The sequence below is a fragment of the Belonocnema kinseyi genome, chromosome 9 (assembly GCF_010883055.1).
Source record: "Belonocnema kinseyi isolate 2016_QV_RU_SX_M_011 chromosome 9, B_treatae_v1, whole genome shotgun sequence".
NCBI lineage: Eukaryota > Metazoa > Arthropoda > Insecta > Hymenoptera > Cynipidae > Belonocnema > Belonocnema kinseyi.
Window position 1 is genome coordinate 124,073,454 of NC_046665.1, and position 25,473 is coordinate 124,098,926.

At 25.8% G+C, this 25,473-nt stretch overlaps 1 protein-coding gene across 1 annotated transcript in view; it reads left to right on the forward strand.

Moving 5' to 3' along the window:
• Window positions 1-12,784: 12,784 nt before the first annotated feature.
• The window catches only part of LOC117179509 (androgen-induced gene 1 protein-like), a 95,282-nt gene continuing 82,593 nt past the window's right edge, over window positions 12,785-25,473 (forward strand). Inside the window, exon 1 of the mRNA XM_033371381.1 lies at window positions 12,785-13,007. The gene's annotated coding sequence lies outside the window, so the exon portion shown is untranslated. The remainder of the gene's footprint in view (window positions 13,008-25,473) is intronic.

A 25,473-nucleotide genomic window follows, 5' to 3' on the forward strand; every position in this document is an offset into this window, starting at 1 on the left:
ATTTAAAAAATACATATGTAAATAATGGATCCAAAAGAATTCAAAACAGTTAAAAGATTGTAAAAAATATTTAAATAATTCTATGAATGTGAAGAATTGGCAGAGTTAAAAAGTATTTAAGGAATATTACATATAAAATTTTTTTGGAAGAATTCAAGTGATTTCAAATAATTCGAATGGCTACAAAGAATTCAGAAAAAGGCTACCAATTACACTATCAGAGAAACCTGAGGTTTTATAAAGAAGAAGGTGGCAGCACATGTTTGCGAATATTTTTTTTATTTTGACATGTAGTCATTGTAGTCACGTTACAAAATTTAAAATTCTATCGTCGTTACCGACTCAGTCTGTACGGAATAGGAAGGGCGCTTCTTCTAACAACCAAAACTGCTAGGTGGCGCTCGCATCTTATTCTGAAGCTGCTTTCTCAATATTCAAATAAATTTAAATACACGGCTCTGTGCTGAACTTTGTAAATATTAAAAATTAATATTTATCAATAATATAGCAACTTTAAATGACCAGACTGACCTGTCCCATAATAATACCTATCATTTAAAAAAAATTAGCTTTATATTTTAATTTCCCTATTTTTAAATTGGCGGAAAAAAATAAGATGGGACGGTCGGTAATACGTGACATCATAATGTATCACATGCCCTTAAGATAGAAAATGAATTTTTTTGTTAAAAACTCATATTTTCGGGTTGAAAATTCAACAATTATGTAGATAATTCGTCCTATTGGGTTCCAAATTCGACGACTTTGTTAAGAATGCAACTACTTGGTTAAAAGTTAAACTAGTTTGTTAGTTTTTATATCTTCTAAAGATAAACTTATTAGAAAAAAATTTTATTTTTTTATTGAAAATTTGGTTGTTTTTCTTTTGGTAAGAAATTAATTGTTTTATATGATAATTTCACGACTTCATTTTTGATTTCGAAATTTAGTCTTTATAAGCTGAATATTCAACTAAATTTGGTAGTAAACTTCTTTTTGATTTATTGATAATCATTTTTTTAAGATTCCTCATTTCAATTGAAATTTCATCTCTTCGTTAGAAAATTTAACAATTTTGTTTGAAATTCGTTTTCTATTTTTGGTTGATAAATAATTGTTTCATTTAACAATGCAACTATTCCATTTTTGGATGAAAATTTCCCAGTGGGCACAAAATTTTGGCGACGTTTTTACGACATCGTTACGACATCTTTACGACAACTTTACGACATCCTATGTCCATGTCGTTAAAGTGTCTTTACGATATCGTAAAGGCATCTTCAGATCATACAACATATTTACGATATCGTAAAGATGACTAAACGACATGGACATAGGATGTCGTAAAGTTGTCGTAAAGATGTCGAAACGATGTCGTAAAGACGTCCCCAAATGTTGTGCCCACTGGGTTAACTTTTATAGTTAAAAATTAATGTATTTGGTTAAAAATTCGCATTTTTTAATCGAAAATTAATCTTTTTGTCTGAAAATTCGCTCTTTTTGATAAAAATACAACTATTTGGTTGTAAATCAGTCTTATTTTGCTTGAGGATCCAACAATTTTGTAGAAAGTTAAAATATTCAGTTAAAAATTACCTTTTTTTATTAATTTATATTTTGGGTTGAAATTTAACTATTCGCTTACAAATTAAACTATTTTTAATGGAAATTTTCCTCTTTAGTAGAAAATGAACTTTTTTCTTTAAAAGTCAGATTTTCTGGTTAAAAATTCGTTTTCCTATATAAAAACAATGTTTTATCTGGTAATTGCAGTATTGGATTTTTGGTTAGAAATCTATCCTTCTTACGTTGAAAATTCAACTACTTGGTACATTGAATTTTTTTGTCAAAAAATGACTGTTTAATGTATTTGCTTATTCAATTTGTTTATAATATTACCAATAATAATCTCAACAAGAAATCTCTTTATCATTATATTGTTTTTATTCAAATTTTTTGCAATATAACTTTAAAAAAACGTAAAATTATGGAAAATCGTAAAACACATTCTTTCAACAAATAATTTATTTATAAAAAATTTCTTGGTCCATTATATAATTTTTAAATATCTTTAAATAATGTTACTCTGTGAAACTTACACGATTTCAATCATTTTTCTGACATCGATAAAAAAATTTCCGTCGACAGATGTTCCAATAATAAATTTGTTTACTAAATTTGTTTACAAAAATAATCAGATTTATAAAAAAATTCTTTCGACAAATACCTTATTTATTCCTGTGTTAATTAAATGTGTTTAAAAAAATCATAAACTTTATCAACTAGTTGAACATGTTGCTCAAATTGTCATAAAGTTCTGAATTTAAAGGACTGACACAAAGAAAAATATTTCGGCCGACAAATGCCCAAATAATACATTTTTTATTAAATATGTTTTTAAAAATAATCAAATTAATCAATAAATTATGAATTTTTCTATAATCATGATAAGGTTTCTAATTTAAAAAAATACATAAAAAACAACGAATTTTTTGTCGAAAAATGGCTGATTAAATTTTCTTATAACATTAACAACAATAATCTAAAATCATTCTTTCAAAAAATTATTTGTTCGTACAAAAAAAATTTTTTAATATATAATATTGAAATTTCTTTAGCTAATGTGACTCTATGAAACTTCGATGATTTAGATGATTTTTCTGACATCGAAAAAAAAAAAAAAATTTCCGTCGACAGATACCCCAATAATGCATTTGCTTATTAAATTTGTTCAAATAGATAATAAGATTAATAAAAAATTAACATTTTTTTTTTAATTATCCTAAAGTTCATAATCAAAAAAATTGTCATAAACAAATTAATTTTCTACGACAAATGCTTGATCTGTGCTTTTGTTTATTGAATTCTTTGAAAAAAAATATAATTCATAAAATAATTATGAATTTGTCTAAAATCATCAGAAAGTTGCTAATTAATAAAAGGACATAGACAAAAATGAATTTTTCTGTAGAAAAATGGCTGATTAATGCATTTATTTATTAAATTTTATTATAATATTACCAGTAATAATCTCAAGAAGAAATATTTTCATCATTATATTGTTTTTATCAAAAATGTCTTGCAATGTAAATTAAAAAACGTAAAATTATTATGAAAAATTCTAAAAAATCTTCTTTAAACGAATAATTTGTTTATACAATTTTGTTGTCGTGTATTATATAATATTGAAATATCTTTAAATAATGTTACTCCAGTAAACTTAGATAATTTCAATCTTTTTTCTGACATCGAAAAAAAATTTTTCCTTCGACAGATGCCCCAATAATGCATTTGTTTACTAAAATTGTTTTTAAAAATCATAAAATTGATCAATAAATTATAACTTTTTTCTGAAATTATCATGAATTTCCCAATTAAAGAAGTTTTAATCGGAAAAAATTTTCTTGCGACAAATTCCTGTCAATTGTCAATTGTCATCAAGATCTAAAGTTAAATGACTGGCTATAAAAAATTTGAATATTTCTGCCTATAAATGGCCAAATTATGCAATGCTTATTAAATTTGGTTTTTCAAAAATCATCATAAAGTTCCTAAGTAAACAAAAAAGACATAGAAAACATTGAATTTTTCTGTTAAAAAATGGCTGTTTAATGCATTTGTTTATTAAATTTTTTAATATTATTGATAATAATAATCTCAAAAAGAAATCTCTTTATCATTATATTATTTTTATTTAAATTTCTTACAATATAACTTTAAAAAAACGGAAAATTATGGAAAATCGTAAATAACATTCTTTCAACAAATAATTTTTTATAAATTTGTGTTTGTTTATCATATCATTTTGAAATATAAGTAAATAATGCCACTTTATGAAACTTAGATGATTTCAATCATTTTTCTGACATCGAAAAAAAAACTTTTCCGTCAACAGATGCCCCAATAATGCATTTGTTTATTAAATTATGAATTTTTTCTGAAATAATGAAGTTTCCTATTAAACAAGTTTTGATCGAAAAAAAACTTTTAGTTTATTGACGAGCACCAGGAATGTCAAATAGAAAAAATAGCCATTATTTTCGTCATATTTGTTTATTCATAAAAAAATCATAAAATTGCTCAATAAATTATGATTTTTTTTTCTGAAATTATCATTAACCAACTAAAAAAGTTTTCATAAAAAAGCGATGTTTTCTTCCGAAAAATGCCCGAATAATACATTTGTTTATTAAATTTGCTTACAAAAATCATATGATTAATGAACGAATTATGATTTTTTTACCTATCATAAAGTTTCTATTTGAAAAAAATGAGATCGAAAAAAACTAATTTTTCTGTCGAAAAATTAAAAATTAAAAATCGTTTAAAAAACATTCTTTCAACAAATAATTTGTTAATACATTTTTTTAAACCAAAAATGTAATTTTATCCCACTGTTCGCTTGGCCTGGAACACCAGAGGGGCGCTGCGGACGAATTCTCGAGTATACTGTAAAAAGGTCAAAGTACATCCTCACCGCAGTTCGTTCTCTTATCTCGGGACGAATTCGTCGACGCGGATCGGTTTACAAATTCCTACAGTTTTTCACATTTTTGCCGACTGTGCCGTTTTTTTATCAGGGAAAAAAATATATAATTTTTAAACTGAAACATTAAGGTAAATACGCGCTGTAATCACAAAAGCGCAGGACTGTGAATCGAGTCACGTCAATATCACTTCAACCCTTGAAAGTTCCACCCCTCAATGTAGAAACCAGGTTCAGTGAATTTATAAATTTGAACATGAAAAAGTGTCAATTGTAATAGAATTTGAATAATAATAATAATTTGATGAATTTTATAAGTAAAATTTTAAATTGTTTAAATTCGGGAAATTTTCTAGTTCGGATATTTTATAAATCGGCAATTTTCTGACAGAAATCGTATTATTCGGTAATTTTAAAATTCGGTAATATTATACCTGTCTAGATTTCATTATTCGGCAAATTTTCAATTCAGTAAGATTATAAACTGTTCGGGAATTATCTTATTCAGGAATTTTCAAATTCGTTAATATTATAAACTGTCTGTAATTTTATTATTCGGAAATTTTATTATTCCAGAATTTTCAAATTCGGTAATATAAAAAGTGTCTGTAATTTTATTGTTCGAGAATTTTTCATTCAGTAATTTTACAAAATATTCGGGAATTTTATGAATCAGGAATTTTGAAATTCGGTGATATTAGAAACTGACTGGAACTTCATTATTTAGGAATTTTCCAGTCCGGGAAATTTATCAATCGCGAATTTTATAAATCGGAAATTTTATTATTCGGGAATTTTTTGATTCGGAAAATTTAATTAATCGGGAATTTTGAAATTCAGCAATATTAAAAACTTTCTGGAATTTCAATATTCGGGAACTTTCCGAGTCAATAATATTATAAACGGTTCGGAAATTTTATTATTCAGGAATTTTCAAATTCGGTAATATTATAAACTGTCTGTAATTTTATTGTTAGGAAATTTTATTACTCCAGAATTTTCAAATTCGGTCATTTAAAAAGTGTCTGTAATTTTATTGTTCACGAATTTTTCATTCAGTAATATTACAAACTACTCGGAAATTTTATTAATCGGGAATTTTGAAATTCGGCAATATTAAAAACTTTCTGGAATTTCAATATTCGGGAATTTTCCGAGTCAATAATATTATAAACGGTTCGGAAATTTTATTATTCAGGAATTTTCAAATCCGGTAATATTATAAACTATCTGTAATTTTATTGTTAGGAAATTTTATTATTCCAGAATTTTCAAATTCGGTAATTTAAAAAGTGTCTGTAATTTTATTGTTCGGGAATTTTTCATTCAGTAATATTACAAACTATTCGGGAATTTTATTAATCGGGAATTTTCAAATTCGGCAATATTAAAAACTTTCTGGAATTTCAATATTCGGGAATTTTCCGAGTCAATAATATTATATACGGTTCGGAAATTTTATTATTCGGGAATTTTCAAATTGGGTAATATTATACACTGTCTGTCATTTTATTGTTTGGAAATGTTCCTAATCAGTAATATTACAAACAGTTCGAAAATTTTATTATTCGAAAATTTTATGAATAGGAAATTTTCAAATTCGGTAATATTATTAACTGTCTGGAATTTCATTATTCGGGAATTTTCCAATTTAGTAATATTATAAACTCTTCGGGAATTTTATTATTTGCGAATTTTATAAATCGAGAATTTTATTGTTCTGGAATTTTTGGATTCGGAGAGTTTATGGTGTCAGAAATTTTATGAATCAGCAATTTTTAAATTCGGTAATATTATAAACTGTCTGGAATCTCACTGTTCGGGAATTTTCTGATTCAGTAATATTTTAAACTGTTCGAGAATTTTATTATTCACAAATTTTATTATTCGGAAACTTTATTATTCAGTAATTGTTCGTTTTGAAAGTTTTATGGTGTCGGGAGTTTTTAAATTCGGTAATACTATCATCTTTCTGGAATTTCGTTATTCGGGAGATTTTATTTTTTGTGAATTTTATTAATTGGGAACCTTTCAATTCTTTTATTTATTATTCGGAAATTATATTTTTTGGGAATTTTCAAATTCGGTAATATTGTAAGCTTTCTGGAATATTGTTATTCCGGAATTTCCCAATTCAGTAATATTAAAAACTGCTCGGGAATTTTATAATTCAGGAATTTTATTATTCAGCAATTTTATTGTTTGTTAATTTTTAAATTCAGGAATTTTATTATTTGGAAATTTTATTTTTGGGTATTTTTTGGTAGCCCCTAAGATCACAGAAAAGAAAATTCCCGAGAATGCAAAATTGCCCAATAAGACAATTTTTTAAATAGAAAATTGCCGACATGATCAAATTGGGAAAATATGTTTAAAAACCCCGAATTGGAAAATTTCCGAATAATAAAAGTCGGGACGACCGAAAAATTCTGAGAAAAAAATTTGCGACACTGTACATTTCTCATTTTTAAAAATTTCCGAATAATAAGATTCCTATGCTATTTATAATATTACGGAATTCGTATTATAACAAACTGTCCGGGAATTTTGAAATTGAGTGATATTATAAACTGACTGGAATGTCATTATTCGAAAATTTTACAATTCAGTGAAATTATAAACTGTTTGGGAATTTTTCGATTCGGCAATTTTTGAATTCGGTAATATTAAAAACTGTCTAGAATTACATTATTCAGAAATTATCCAATTCAGTAATATTGTAATCTGTCCGGGAAATTTATTAATCGCGAATTTTATAAATCGGAAATTTTATTAGTCGGGAATTTTTGGATTCGGAAAATTTATTATGTCGTAATTTTTATCAATCGAAATTTTTTAAATTCTGTAATATAGATAACTGTCTGGAATTTCAGTATTCGGGAATTTTGAGATTCAGTAATATTATAAACTGTTTGGAAATTTTATTACTCAGGAATTCTTCGATTTGGCAATTATCTGTCAGGAATTTTATTACTCGGGAATTTTCCAATTCGGTACTGTTATAAACTATCCGGAATATTATTATTCGGCAATTTTCCAATTCAGTAATATTATAAACTGCTCGGCAAATTTATTATTCGGGAATTTCATTATTCGGAAATCTTACTTCAGCCATTTTCAAATTCGATAATATTATAAACTGTCTGTAATTTTTTTGTTCGGAAATTTTCCCATTCAGCAGAAATTGAATGATTCCGGAATTTTAAAATTCGGTAATATTATGAACTGTCTGGAATTTCATTATTGTGGAAGTTTCCGATTCAGTAATATTTTAAACTGTTCGGGAATTTTATTGTTTACAAATTTTATTATTCGAGAACTTTATTATTCAGTAATTTTTCGATTCGAAAATTTTATGGTGCCGGGAGTTTTTAAATTCGGCAATACTATGAACTTTCTGGAATTTCATAATTCGAAAAATTTTATTTTTCGGGAATTTTATTATTTGGGAATCTTTCAATTCTTTTATTTTATTATTCTGAAAATTTATTTTTGGTTTTTTTCGGTAGTCCCCAAAATCCCGGAAAAGAAAATTGCCGAAAATGCAAAATTGCCGAATAAGAAAATTTTTTAAATAGAAAACTGCCGAAATGACAAAATTGGGAAAATATAAAAAAAACCTGAATTGGAAAATTTCCGAAAAATAAAAGTCGGGACGATTGAAAAATCCCGAGAAAAAAATTTCTGACGTTGTAAATTTCTCATATTGGAAAATTTCCGAATAATAAGATTCCCGTGCTATTTATAACAGTACTGAATTCAAAAATGTCCGAATTATAAAAAAGGAAAAATCCTCAAATTACAAAATTCTCGCATTTTAACATTAAAAAATTAAGTTTTTAAAAATAAATATTATTTATTTAATAAAAATACAATAATTACATTTGGTCATCTAAGAATTTTGTTTAATATTTAATATTTAAAAAAACAAAAACTCTATTAAGTATTATTTACTTACTAAAAATAAAATAATCAAATATTTTTATCAAGGAAAGTTTTCCCTGATAGTTTAAAGTTTTTAAATTATTGTTATAATGCAAAATAACCATTATTGAAAAAATTTTATATCTGAATGAAAAATGTTGTATGAAAATATGCATAGTATTTCAGAAAAATTACAACAAATTTTCTCAAAAATCGAATTGGTAATAAAAAAGAAATTTTTTTAAGCAACTTTGAGATAGATCAGTGCGAAATTGAATCTTGGTAAGTTAGTTTGGAAAACATTATAAGGTTCGGAGAAAATTTAAAGCAAATTTTGTTTCTTGTTTGAGTCCCACGAATTTTTAAGTTTATTTTTTCATACAATGTTTATATAATTATCTTTATTTTAAATCGACACAATAATTTTTTTAAACACTAAATGTTTTTAAAAACGTGCTTGATAAAAATATTGTATTATATATTTTTTTATTGTTTTTTTTTGTATCAAAACTGTCGATGGTCGTTTTTAGCCAGTATATATAATTTTTATCATTAGAAATTCCTCAATCATAGGACAGTACTTGGACAGTATCTTAAGTCGTCTGACGCAGTTTTATGCAAATATGCAAGTATAATCAGTTTCTACGTGTTTTATTGTCAAAAAGTTGACCTTGATGCTTGTTTATAGTTCCTACTGGCACAATACTGTCCATACTACTGACTTGTTGCCAAGCCTATATCAAAACTGTCTTTTGTCAGTAGTATTCTATACATATCATTTTTCTCATTAGATTTTTTACATATTTTGACAGTACTCGGACAGTACCATAAATAGTCTGACCAAATATAATGCCAGTATAATGAATTCCTATACGCAGTTAATTTATTGACAGCAAGCTCGCCAGGATACTTGATTCAAGTTCATACTGGTCAAATACTGTCCCTACTACTGGCTTCTTAGCCAGTAGCAGAACTTGTTTTGGTCAGTAGTATTTCAGTATATATCATTTATTTCATTAGGGATTTTTCAATAATGGGACAGTAATTTGACAGTATCTTAAACAGTCTGATGTAGTTTCATGCCAGTATAATACATTTCTACATGGTCAATTGTCAACAAGTTCACCTTGATGCTTAAAGTAAATTTTTAATAGAGCAGTACTGTTTATACTACTTTCTTGTTACCATGACAGTATCAGAACTGTCGTTTATCACTAGTATTCTATACACATCATTTTTATTATTAGGATTTCAAAATATTTAGACAGTACCATGAGTAGCCTGACCAAATATAATACCAGTATAATGAATTCCTATACGCAATTAATTTATTGACAGCAAGCTCGCCAGGAGACTTGATTCAAGTTCATACTGGTCCAATACTGTCCCTACTACTGGCTTCTTAGCCAGTAGCAGAACTTGTTTTGGTCAGTAGTATTTCAGTATATATCATTTATTTCATTAGGGATTTTTCAATAATGGGACAGTACTTTGACAGTATCTTAAACAATCTGACGCAGTTTTATACCAGTATAATACATTTCTACATGGTCAATTGTGAACGATTTCACCTTGATCTTTGAACTAAACTTTTAATAGAACAGTACTGTCCATATTACTGGATTGTTACCGAGCCAGTATCAGAAATGTCGTTTGTCAGTAGTATTCTACACACATAATTTTTATCATTAGGATTTTAAAATATTTGGACAGTACGCAAACAGTACCATAAATATTCTGATCCAATGTAATGCCAGTATAAGGAATTCCTATACGCAATTAATTTATTGACAGCAAGCTCACCTTGGTACGTGATTCAAATTCTTACTGGCCCAGTGCTGTCTTTCATACTGGCTTCTTAGCCAGTAGCACAACTTTTGTTGGTCAGTAGTATTTCTGAATATATATATTATTCATTAGGGATTTTTCAATAATGGGACAGTACTTAGACAGTATCTTGAACAGTCTGACGTAGTGTCATGCCAGTATAATAGATTTCTGCATGGTCGATTGTCAACAAGTTCAGCTTGATGTTTGAACTAATTTTTTAATAGAACAGTACTGTCCATATTACTGGCTTGTTACCAAGCCAGTATCAGAACTGTCCTGTGTCAGTAGTTTTCTATAAAAATCATTTTTATCACTAGGTTTTTAAAATATTTGGACAGTACGCGGACAGTACCAGAAATAGTCTGACCAAATATAATGCCAGTAAAATGAATTCCTATACGCAATTAATTTATTGACAGCAAGCTCCCCTTGGTACTTGATTCAAGTTCTTACTGGCCCAGTTCTGTGCCTAATACTGGCTTCTTAGCCAGTAGCAAAGATTTTGTTGGTCAGTATTATTTCAGTATATTAATTTCTTTCATTAGGCATTTTTCAATAATGTGACAATACTTGGACAGTATCTTAAACAGTCTGACGCAGTTTCATGTCAGTATAATACATTTCTACATGGTCAATTGTCATCAATTTCACCTTGATGCTTAAACTAAATTTTTAATAGAGCAGTACTGTCTATACTACTGGATTGTTACCAAGCCAGTATCAGGACTTTCGTTTGTCAGTAGTATTCTATAAATATAATTTTTATCGTTAGGTTTTTAAAATATTTGGACAGTACGCAGACAGTACCATAAATAGACTGACTAAATATAATAACACTAAAATGATTTCCTATACGCAATTAATTTATTGACAGCAAGCTCACCAGGATACTTGATTCAAGTTCATACTGGTCTAATACTGTCCCTACTACTGGCTTCTTAGACAGTAGCAGAAGTTTTGTTGGTCAGTAGTATTTTAGTATATATAATTTCTTACATTAGGGATTTTTCAATGATGGGACAGTACTTGGACAGTATCTTAAACAGTCTGACATAGTTTCATGCCAGTATAATACATTTCTATATGGCCAATTGTCAACAATTTCACCTTGATGCTTAAACTAAATTTTTAATAGAGAAGTACTGTCCATACAACTGTCTTATTACCAAGACAGTATCAGAACTGTCGTTTATTACTAGTATTCTATACACATTATTTTTATTATTAGTATTTCAAAATATTTAGACAGTACCATAAATAGACTTACTAAATATAATACCACTAAAATGATTTCCCATACGCAATTAATTTATTGACAGCAAGCTCACCAGAATACTTGATTTAAGTTCATACTGGTCCAATACTGTCCCTAATACTGGCTTCTTAGACAGTATCAGAACTTTTGTTGGTCAGTAGTATTTCAGTATATATAATTTCTTACATTAGGGATTTTTCAATTATGAGACAGTAGTTCGACAGTATCTTAAACAGTCTAACATAGTTTCATGCCAGTATAATACATTTCTATATGGCCAATTATCAACAATTTCACCTTGATGCTTAAACTAAATTTCTAATAGAGCAGTACTTTCCATACTACTGTCTTATTACCAAGACAGTATCAGAACTGTTGTTTATCACTAGTATTCTATACACATGATTTTTATCATTAGGATTTCAAAATATTTAGACAGTACCATGAGTACCATAAATATTCTGATCCAATGTAATACCAGCATAAGGAATTCCTGTACGCAATAAATTTATTGACAGCAATCTCACCAGGATACTTCATTGAAGTTCATACTGGCCCAGTACTGTTCGTACTACTGGATTCTTAGCCAGTAGCAGAACTTTTGTTTTTCAGTAGTATTTCAGTATATTAATTTCTTTCATTAGGCATTTATCAATAATGGGACAGTACTTGGACAGTATCTTAAACAGTCTGACGCAGATTCATGTCAGCATAATACATTTCTACATGGTCAATTGTCAACAATTTAACCTTGATGCTTAAACTAAATTTTTAATAGAGCAGTACTGTCCATACTACTGGATTGTTATCAAGCCAGTATCAGGACTTTCGCTTGTCAGTAGTATTCTATAAATATCATTTTTATCGTTAGATTTTTAAAATAATTGGACAGTACGCAGACAGTACCATAAATAGTCTGATCCAATATAATGCCAGTATAATGAATTCCTACAGGCAATTAATTTAATGACAGCAAGCTCACCTTGGTACTTGATTCAAGTTCTTACTGGCCCAGTGCTGTCCTTAATACTGGCTTCTTAGCCAGTAGCAAAAGTTTTGTTAGTGAGCAGTATTTCAGTATATTAATTTCATTATTAGGGATTATTCATTGATGGGATAGTACTTCGACAGTCTGACATATTGAAATCCGATTATAAGAAATTTCCACGTGTTTAATTGTAAACAAGCTCACCTTGATTTGAGTTTCTTTTTATCATGAGCAATTGTCAAACATTAATTATACAACGATACGAATTTACTAGATGCCTCGGCATTTAGTGATTGTAGTCAGTCGGCTCGTGAAGTTCATGAGCTCATCATATTCCAAGTCTGTCCGAGCAATTCACAAATTATCCCTATCAGTCGGTATCGCGACGCGTTGACGGCACGTTCTCGATCTCAATACTACAACAAAGACATGTTTTTTTTTTAATTTTGATAAAAGTGTTTCTACATTACGTTCCACGCGTGTGATTCAAAATTTTTGTAATTCGTTGTTGTCTTGAATCAAATGTAAGTCACGTAAAAAAATATCTTCTAAACTATAATCTTATATTTCAATGCATATTCAAAAAGTTCTCTGTTCTCTTCGGGCATATTTTGTCGGATTTTAATTTTCTCTTTCGGCCTATTTTGACGGATTTCAATTTTCTCTTTCTGCCTATTTTGACGGATTTCAATTTTCTCTTGCGGCCTATTTTCACGGATTTTAATTTTCTCTTCCAAAATATTTTTCGAAAATCTAATTTTCTGTTCCCGCATATTTTGCAGGATTTTAATTTTCTATTTTGATCAATTTTACCGGAGCCTGATTTTTCACGTTGCGTATTCTCTCTTGGCATTTTTAAAATTATTTTAATCTTCTCTTCAGGTGTATTTCGCCGAATTTTATATTTCTCTTCCGGTATATTTTAGCAAAGGAAAAATATTCCAACAAATTTAGCAAATTACACAAATATCGTATTATTTCAGTAACTTCTAAGAAAAATTCTGCCCTCGAAGTAATTGTGTTGATGATAAAATATGGCAGAAAAGAAAATTAATATCCGGCATATTTTTCTGGAATTTAGTTTTATATTCCAGCATATTTTGCGGGATTATAATTTTCTGTGCAGCATATTTTTCCGGTTTTTAATTTTCTCTTCCGGAATATTTTACTGGAATTTAATTTTCTATTCCGAAATATTTGCATAATATTAAAATATCGTACTATTTTAGTAATCTTCCAAAAATCCTGACCTGTTGAAAATCTAAACGAGTTGGGATTAATCAAGTAATACTTTTTAGCAATTTTAATTTTATTAATCAAAATGCTAATTTTTCAAAATTATTATAATTCTCAAAACTCCTATTTTTAATCATAATTTTTTAATATTGTTGTTCATTACTCTATATAGTAACGATAGTAACAAATTACTTAATGTTTTCTTTTTTTATGTCTGTGTATAATAAAATTAAAAATCTGAAACAGAAAAAATGCCATAAAGACTCTCAGACTGATAATTCCATCAATTCAACATGACTCTTATTATTTTTTCCTCGATATAGACTCTGAACCTTGAGATTGATGTAACCAACTTTAGTTGATCGTGACCAGTAATAACTTATCTTGTTATATTTCCTAAGGCCGGAATAAATAAATAACCTTCCTATTTAACCTAGAAAAATTATATAATGAAACTAAACTTCATTTTTTCAAAAAAATTTTGGATTTTTAAATTTCGAATTAATAAAATTCCCGAATAATAAAATGCACGAATTCGGAAATTTCCAAGTAATAAAATTCCCGAATAATAAATCACCCGAATTTGAAAATTTCCGGGACTGAAAATCCCAAACATTGAAATTTTTGACACCGTAAAATTCCCGGATGATGAAATTTCCAAATAATAAAATTCACGGATTGGAAAATTTCCAAATGATAAAATTTTATATAACAAAACTCCCAAAATGGAAAATTTGGTAGGACTGAAAAATCCCGAAAATTAAAATTACCGATACCGTACAATTTCCTAATAATGAAAATTGCCAATTGGAAAATTCTGAAATAATAAAACTCGCGGATAATAAAATTTCCAAACAATAAAATTCCCGAATAATAAAATTTCCAAATAATAAATCAGCCGAATTGGAAAATTTTCGGGACTGAAAATCCCGAAAATGGAAATCACGGCACTGTAAAATTTCCGAATTAGAAAATTTCCGAATAATAAAATTTTCAAATAACAAAATTCACGAATTGGAAAATTCCAAAATAATGAAAGTCCCAAATAATAAATCACCCGAATTGGAAAATTTCCGGGACGGAAAAATCCCGAGAATTAAAAAATTTCAACAACTGTAAAATTCCCGGATAATGAAATTTCCGAATAATAAAATGCACGAATTGGAAAATTTCCGTATTATAAAATTCTCGAATAATAAAATTTTCAAATAATAAAATTGAGGAATCGGAAAATTCCCAAATAATACAATTCCCGAATAATAAAACTGCCGAATTGGGAATATTTCGAGACTGAAAATCCCGAAAATTAAAATTCGCCGTATTGGAAAATTTCCGGGACTGAAAATCCCAGAAATTAAAATTCCCGACACTATAAAATTTCTGAATTAGAAAATTCCCGAATAATAAAATTTACAAATAATAAAATTCACGAATTGGAAAATTCAAAAATAATAAAATTCGTGAATAATAAAACTCCCGAAATAAAAAATTTCCGGGACTGAAAAATCCCGAAAATAAAAATTACCAACACTGTGAAATTCCCGAATAATAAAATTCTTGTATAATAAAATTTCCTGATAATAAAATTTGCGAATTGGGAAATTATCAATTATTAGAATTTGTGGATAATAAAATTTCCAAAAAATAAATTTCCCCAATAATAAATCACCCAATTAGAAAATTTCCGAGACTGAAAAATCCCGAAATATAACATTTTCGATACTGTAAAATTCCCAAGTAATAAATTTTCCGAATAATAACATTTTCAAATAATAAAATTCATCAATTGAAAAATTCCCAAATGATAAAATTCGTGAATTGAAAAATTTCCAAATAATAAAATTTCCGGGACTGAAAAATCCCGATAATTAAAATTCTCCAATCAGTACAATTCCCGAATAAAAAAATTCCCGAAAAATAAAACTTCCAAATAATAAAATTCCAGGAGAAAAAATGTATGAATCATAAAATTCCAGAATAAAAAATTTTCCAAATAATAAAATTTCCTTCAGTGTATAATATTACCGAATTTAAAAATACCCGAATTTATAACATTGCTTTTTCTCATTAATATTATTTATTTATTTAAAATACAGTTATCAAATATTTTTGTTATCAAGAAATTATTTTTAATGTTTTAAGTTTTTAAATTATTGCTTAAATTTAAAAAAAAAACAGTAATTTAACCAAATATATTTCTGGATGAATCTTTTTCAATTATTGTTATTTTAAATTCAAACAATAATATTAAAAACTTCAAATAATAAAAATGTTTTATTATTATATTTTTAATAAATAAACAATATATTAGAAAATTTATTTTTCGCATTCGAGAAAAATAATAATGAAATTCCCGACAATTAATAATATTACAGAATTTGAACATTGCTGAATTATAAAATATCCGAACTGAAAAATTCTCGAATGTAAACATCAACAAGTTTTTATTTAAAAAATTAATTTTACTATTAAAATCAGAATTATATTACATTTAATTTATTTACTCGTAATATTTTTGTTTATATTCGGGAATTTTATAACTCGGCAATTTTCTCTCGAGGCTCTTATTATTCGGGAAATTTCAAATTTGGTAAAATTATCAACTTTCGGGGATTTTATTATTCAGGAATTTCATTATTTAGGAATTTTTGAATTATTGAATGTTATTATTCGGCATTTTACAGTGACGGAAATTTTATATTTTGGGATTTTTCAGTCGTCCCTTCAGGAATTTTATTATTGCCAAATTTTCCAATTCGGGAATTTTATTATTCGAGAGTTCAATAATTTGGCATTTTACAATTAAGTAATTTTATTATTCAAAAATTTGATTATTCCGGAATTTTCAAATTCGGGAATTTGAGAATGTCGGGAATGTTTTTCGGGACTTTTCAGTCGTCCCAGTTTTGAATTTCTTTCTTTTTTTTTAATGTTGGCGTTCATTTTTGAGATTTACTTTTTCAGATTTTTGATTTTTGTTTGTTTAAACATTGATGTCAATGCAAATACCTGAAGAGTCGCTGGTTTTATTTTTTATTTCATTTTTGCGTTTAAATTACATGATTTTATTTAAAAAATAATACTTAAATATAAAAAATTGCGATCTGATATTTTTATAATAATTTTATATACAAATTATATAAATAAACGCCTAACATGGACATTCAAAACCAGGAATAAATCGTTTTTCACTTAATTTTTCTTAAATTATCTCATCAATGAAATTTAGTGATAAAAACGTAGCCGATGATGATTATTCATGAAATTTTGTTATTTGATGTTTTTTATTAATTTTTTGAACTAGTTCTATAAACAAATTCCCAATGCGAATGTGTAAAGGCAGAAGAAACTACTTTGTCTCTTGCTTTTTTTTTAATTTACCTAGCCGATGATGTTTATTCATGAAATTTTGTTATCCGATACTTTTTATTAATTTTATAACAAATTCTATTTAAAAAATGCCTAGTTCTGACGTTTAAAGGTAGAAGCAATGATCTTTTCCTCTTATTTTTTTAATTTACGTAGCCAATGATGTTTATTAATGAAATTTTGCTATCCGATGTTTTTTATTATTTTTTTGAACTAGTTCTATAAAAAAATTCCAAGTGTGGATGTGTAAAGCAGAAAAAATTACTTTTTTTAATTTATGTAGCAAATTGAAAATTTGAAAATTTGAAAATTTGAAAATTTTTTATACGATGTTGTATCTCAATTTTGTAAACTAGTTAAATTAATTTAGTTTAATAATAAAAGAATTTTATGAACATTTGCTCAGTGTGGACGCCAAATTTAATAGATATAGGTTATGATCTAATTTCAAAAGTTCTAATAATTTAATATTCATAAAATATTATTTTTGCCTTTTTGAGTTGAAAATTCCACAACTTGAATGAAATTTTTTTTTTACTGAAAAGCCTTAATTAATTTCTCATTTGTTTTCTTGGTCTGAAAATTTGATTTTACTGGTTGAATTCAAATGTTTTTCATTTAAGTTTGAAATATTTATTGTTTGAAAATTGTCTTTTTTGATTAAAAATGAATTTAATAAATGCACATTTAACTATTCCATTTCTGGTGAAAATTTATCTTTCTTTTTTGATGATTCATATATTTGGCAGAAAATTAAACTATTTGGTTGAAAAATAATTTGTTGTTGTTAAAAATTACTTGTTTTTTAGTTTCTTATTTTTTAAAGTGTTTTTTTTTTTTTAAATGTAACTGTTCCTTTTTTTTGAAATCTTTATTAGTTGACAATCATATATTTTGTTGAAAATTTAACTGTTTTTTTTTAAGTCGTCTTTCTAAGTAGAAAATTTAACAATTTGGTATAAAATTCAACTATTTGGTACAAAATTGAACTGATTCGGAAAAAATTCAACGATTTTTTGAGAATGAAATTATTTTCGAAACTTCAGGTGTCTGGTTGAAAATTCTTCTTTTTATTAGAAGATTAATCTGTTAAGGTGAAAATTTAATTGCTTTACAGAAAATTCGTCTTTTCAGCTTGAAAATTCGAAAATTTAGAATTCAAAATTATACTCCTAAGAATTCAATTTTAAATAAAAATTCAACTTTTTATAATTAAATTTTAAATAACTCGACTGTTGAAAATTCAATTTTGAATAAATTTGTATATTTTTAACTGAAAATTTAACTATTCCATTTGTTTGTTTATAATTTATATTTTGCAGTTAAAAATTAATCTTCTTATTTAAAAATACAGCTGTTTAATGGAAAATTTGTCTTTTCGGCTTAAGGATTGAACAATTTAGTTCATTTTTTTTTGTTTTTGCCAAGAAATCTTTTTTTGTTAAAAATTAAACACTTTTGTTAAAAATTTATCTTTTTGTGTTTAAAATTCATCTTTTTTGGTAGAAGTTTCATAATTTTGTGTTAAAAATTTAACTGCTTTCTAGAAAATTCGTGTTTGATTTTTAAATTCAAAATTTGATTTACCCTTCTTTATTATGAATGAGAAATCTCTCTTAGTTGAAAATCCAAACTAAAAAAATTATATAATAAATCTATACCTAATTTTTGTAAAAATCCAAAAATTATTATTTACTCTATAATTTATTTTTTCAAGTGCATCAACCAAATATATTCGTCACAGGAAAAGGCTACGATTTGGGAAACGATTTGTTTATGAAAAAATAAAGACAATATTTTTAAATTTCTAGAAATTTAATATTCATAAAATTCAATTTTTGCCTTTTTCACCCCAAATTCCAAAACTTCGATGATTTTTTTCGTTTTTGTTCAAAATGCAATGCTTTTGTTAAAAATAATCTGTTTTGGTTGAAGATTCAACAACTTTTAGAAAATTAAATTTTTCTGGTTGATTTCAACTATTTTTTAATTAAAATTGGAATATTTGCTGATTACAAAATTCTCTTTTTTTGTTGAAAATAAATTTTTAACCGAAAATGTAACTATTCCATTCTGGTTGAAATTTTTTATTTTTTGGTTTATGATTCATATTTTTTGTTAGAAATCCATATTTTTTTATACAAAGAACCACTTCTTTGGCTGAAAATGACCTTTTTTATTATTCATGTATTTCGTTGAAAATTCGTCTTTGTATAAAGTTAATCTTTTTGGTTGATAATTAACCTTATAGAGTTGAAAATTTCACTTTTTTGTATTAACAATCAATAATCAATACGTTATAAAAAAAATTAAGAAAAGGTTTCAAAATTCCTAGTCATTTAATATTCATAATATTCCATTTTTCTCTTTATTGACGGCAAAGAAATTCCTGAATAATAAAATTCCTGAATTGAGAAATTGCCAAATTTTAAACTTCTTGAAAAAATAAAATTCCCGAATTGAAAAATACCGGAGTGTCAAGAATTTTTTTTCGGGATTTTCCAGTCATTCCGAAAATATTCGGAACATTCCCGAAATATAAAATTTCCGAATAATAAAATTCCCTAATACTAAATTCCCGATTTGGAAAATCCCCGAATAATAACAATCCCGAGTAATAAAATTAACGAATTATAAAATTAACGAATAAAAAAATTGCCGATTTGGGAAATTGCCAAATACCAACATTTCTGAATAATAAAATTCCGATTCAGAAAATTCCCTAATTATAAAATTTTCAAATTATAAAATTCCCTGATAATAAATTACCAATTTGGAAAATTCCGAATAATATCATTTCCAAATAATGAAATTTACGAATTATATAATTACCGAATAATAAAATTCCCGAATTATAGAATTTCCGAATTATAAAATTACCGAATAATGAAATTCCCGAATTATATAATTTATTAATTATAAAATTACCGAATAATAAAATTTCTGAATTGGAACATTTTCTAATAATAAAAATTCAGAATTGGAAAATTCCCGAATAATAAAATTAGCGAATTATAAAATTACTGAGTAATAAAATTCCTGATTTGGAAAATTAAAAAATAATAACATTTCAGAATATTAAAATTCCCGATTTAGAAAATTCCCGCATTATAAAATTTTCAATTAATAAAATTCCCTGATAATAAATTACCGATTTGGAAAACTCCGAATAATATCATTTCCCAAAACTCGAAATTAATGAATTATAAAATTACCGAATACTAAAATTCCCGAATAATAAGATTTCCGAATTATAAAATTACCGAATTATAAACTTTCCGAATTGTAATATTTCCCAAAAATAAAAATCCAGAATTGGAAAATTCCTGAATAATAAAATTTCCGAATAATAAAATTCCCTAATACTAAATTCCCGATTTGGAAAATCCCCGAATAATAACATTCCCGAGTAATAAAATTAACGAATTATAAAATTAACGAATAAAAAAATTCCCGATTTGGCAAATTGCCAAATACTAACATTTCTGAATAATAAAATTCCGATTCAGAAAATTCCCGAATTATAAAATTTTCAAATAATAAAATTCCCTGGTAATAAATTACCAATTTGGAAAAATCCGAATAATAACATTTCCAAATAATGAAATTTACGAATTATATAATTACCGAATAATAAAATTCCCGAATTATAGAATTTCCAAATTATAAAATTACCGAATAATAACATTTCTGAATTGGAACATTTTCTAATAATAAAAATTCAGAATTGGAAAATTCCCGAATAATAAAATTAGCGAATTATAAAATTACTGAGTAATAAAATTCCTGATTTGGGAAATTAAAAAATAATAACATTTCAGAATATTAAAATTCCCGATTTAGAAAATTCCCGCATTATAAAATTTTCAATTAATAAAATTCCCTGATAATAAATTACCGATTTGGAAAACTCCGAATAATATCATTTCCCAAAACTCGAAATTAAGGAATTATAAAATTACCGAATAATATAATTAACTAATTATAAAATTACCGAATACTAAAATTTCCGAATAATAAGATTTCCGAATTATAAAATTACCGAATAATAAACTTTCCGAATTATAATATTTCCCAAAAATAAAAATCCAGAATTGGAAAATTCCTGAATAATAAAATTTCCGAATAATGAAATTCCCGAATTAAAAAATTCTCGAATTAGAAAATTTTCAAATGATGAAATTCCATGATAATAAATTAGCGATTTGGAAAATTCCGAATAATAACATTCCCGAAGTATAACATTTTCAAAACTTGCAATTAACGAATTATAAAATTACCGAATAATATAATTAACTAATTATAAAATTACTGAATAATAAAATTCGCGATTTAAGAAATTTCCGGATAATGACATTCCCGAATAATAAAATTCCCGATTTGGTCAGTTTTTTAATTAAAAAATTTCCGATTAATAAAATTCCCGAAGTGGAAAATTCCCGAATAATAAAATTCTCTAATAATAAATTCTCGATTTTTAAAATACGCCACAAATAAAATTCCCTAATAATATAATTCGCCAAAAATTTGAAAATAATCAAATTCCCTAATTGGAAAATATCGAATAATAAAACTCCCGACAGCATTAATATGATCGAATTTGACAATTCCTGAACAATATAAAAATTAGTTTTTATGTTTAAGGTTTTTAAAATTATTCTTTCAATTTAAAACAACAATAATTAAAATAAATATATTTCTAGATTAAATTTTTTTCACTTTTTGTTATTTTAAATACAAAGAACGATTTTAGAGACTTTAAACGTTAAAAATAATTGACTTTTTGTACAAATATTTTATGATTTTATTTTTAATTATAAATAATTGATAACATTTATGAGAAAAAAATCACTTTTCAGGAATTTTATTTTTCGAGATTTTTTAGTTGTCTCTTTTTTTTCTTAAATGAAAAATCTTTCTGGTTTAAAAATTCATCTTTTTTGACACAAGTTTTATATTTTTTTTTTTGTTTCAAGATTTCGACATGATTCTTTATCCCATACAAATATTGTTATTAAAATTAATGGATTAAATTTAATCTTTGTAGATAAAGCCCATCATTTGGGAAACTAGAGTCATAGTGACTAGCATGTTTATTGAAATCAACAATCAATACTTTATCAAAAAATCAAGAAAACATTTCAAAAGTTCCAGTCATTTAATACTCATTATATTCCATTTTTTTCTTTTTGACCTGAAAATTTCACAATTTGGATTACTTTTTCTCTTTTTTTTTTTACTGCAAAACTTTTCCTGACAAATATAATTCATTAATTATAAAATTACGAAATAATAAAGTTAACTAATTATCAAATTACCGAAAAATGAAATTTCAGATTTGGGAAATTCCCGAATTAGAATATTCATGAATTATAATATTTCCGAGTAATAAAATTCCCGATTCAGATAATTTTCGAATTATAAAATTTTCGAATATTAAAAATTCCCAAAATGGGAAATTCGCGAAAAATAAAATTACCGGATTATAAAATTACCGAATAATAAAATTTTCGACTTGGGAAATTCCTGAATAATAGCATTTACGAATAATAAAATTTCCGATTTGGAAAATTCCAGAATTACAAAATTCCCGAATAATAAAATTTCCGAATTATAAAATCACCGAATAATAAAATTCTCTCATAATAAATTCCCGATTTAGAAAATACGCGAATAATAAAAGCCCCGAATAATATTATTAACTAATTATAAAATTACCGAAAAATAAAATTTCCGAATAAGTTATTATTCCCGAATTATAAAATTTTCATAAAATAAAATTCCCGAATTGGAAAATTTCCGAATAATAAAATTCCCGGATTGGAAAATCTCGAATAATAAAACTTAATGTTTAAAGTTTCTACAATTATTTTTTGAATTAAAAATAACATTAATTAAAATAAATATATTTCGAGATGAAAATGTTTTTCACTTATTGTTATTTTCAATTCAAAGAACGATTTTAGAAACTTTAAACGTTGAAAGTATTTCTCATTTTATACAAATATTTCATGATTCTTTTTGTAATTAATAAATAATATTTATAAAAAAATTTATTTTTTCGGGACTTTTCGGCTGTCTCTTTTTTTCTTTCTTGGCTGAAAAATGTTTCTGGATTAAAAATTCATCTTTTTTGACAGAAGTTTGATATTTTTGTTTGTTTCAAAATTTTGAAAACGATTTTTTTTTATAAAAATATTATTTTTAAAATGCATTTATCGTATTTAACAATGAATATGTTATCAAAAAATCAAGAAAACATTTCAGAAGTTCTAGTCATTTAATAATCATTATATTCCATTTTTGTCTTTTGGCCTGAAAATTCCAAAATTTGGATTACTTTTTTCCCTTTTTTCACTGCCAAACAATTCCCGAATAATAACGTTCTCGAATTGAAAAATCCTCGAATACTAAAATCAACAAATTATAAAATTATCAAATAATAAAATTACCGAATAATTAAATTCCCGAATAAAAACATTCCTGAATTATAACATTTCCGAATAATGAAATTCCCGTCTTGGAGAATTTCCGAATTATAAAATTACCAAATCGTAAAACTCCCGAAAAATAAAATTTCCGAATTATAAAATATCCCAAATAAAAAATTCATGTATTTAAACAATTAAATTTGATATGAACATTATTTACTAAAAATACAATCATTAAGTATTTTCATAAAGGAATTGTTTTTAATGTTTAAAGTTTCTAAAATTATTGTTTGAATTTAAAATAACAATAATTTTAAAATATATATTTCTGGATGAAATTTTTTTTTACTTATGGTTATTTTAAATTCAAGCAACAATTTTACGAACAGTAAAATTACTTATCTATAAAAACTTCGTGTTTAAACTGAATTAACCGAATTTATTCGGTATAGATAAAGCCCACTATCTGGGTAACTAAAGTCATAATGACTAGCATGTTTATAGCAATCCACAATCAATATGTCATAAAAACAATCCAGAATTCATTTCAACATTTCTAGTCATTTAATATTAATAAAATTCCAGTTTTGTCATTTTGGCCTGAAAAATTAACTAATCATAACATTTCCGATTAATAAAATTGCCGAATAATAAAATTTCCGAATTTTAAAATTTGCGAAAAACAAAATTCCCTACAAATAAAATTTCTGAATAATAAAATTACCGCATAATAAAATTCCCGATTTGGGAAATTCGCGAATAATAACATTCCCGAATAATAACATTCGTGAATAATAAACTTCATGAAACGGAAAATCACCTAATAATAAAGTTTCATAATGATGCAATTTTCGAAAAATAAATTTCTGATTTGTAAAATTCCCGAGTAATAAAATTCCCGTAAAATAAAATTCCTGAAAAGAAAAATTTTTGATTTGGAAAATTCCCGGATAATAAAATTCCCGAATCGAAAAGGTTCCGAATAATAAATTTACCAAAAACTAAAATTCCCGATTTCGGAAATTCTCGGATAACATTCCTCAATTATACAAGTTCCGAATAATAAAATTCCAAATTAGGGACATTCCCGAATAATAATAATAACATTCCTGAATTATACAAGTTCTGAATAATAAAATTTCCGAATTTAAAAATTTCTGATTAATAAATTTCCGATTTGTAAAATTCCCGTAAAATAAAATTCCCGAATAATAAACTTCCGAAAATGGAATAACACCGAATAATAAATTTTCAGAATAATAAAATTTTCGAATAATAAATTTACGATTTGCGAAAGTTTTCACATTATAAAATTTCCAAGTAAAAAATTCCCGGAGTGAAAAATCCCCGAATTATAAAATGTCCGAATAATAAAATTCCCGATTTGGGACATTTCCGAATAATAATAATAACATTCCTGAATTATACAAGTTCCGAATAATGAAATTTCCGAATTTTAAAATTTTCGGATAATAAATTTACGATTTGCGAAATTCCCGAATAATAAAATTCCCGATTAATAAAATTAACGAATTATAAAATTTCCAAATTATAAAATTTCCGAGTAAAAAATTTTTTTTCGAGTAAAAGAAACTCCTGAATTATAAAATTTCCGAACTATATAATTTCCGAATATTACAATGCCCGAATCGGAAAATTCTCGAATAATAAAATTTCCTAATAATAAATTTTCGATCTGGGAAATTGCCCAAGAATAAAGTTTCTGAATAATAAATTTCCCGAATTATAAAATTACCTAATGATAAAATTCCCTCATTAGAAAATTCCCGAATTAGAAAATCTCTAATAATAAAACTCCCGATTTGGAAAATATCAGAATAATAAAATTCCCCAATTAAAAAATTACATAAAATTCCCGAATAATAAAATCGCCGGATTATTAAATTACCGAATAATGAAATTCCCGATTTGGAAAATGCTTGAATAATGACAT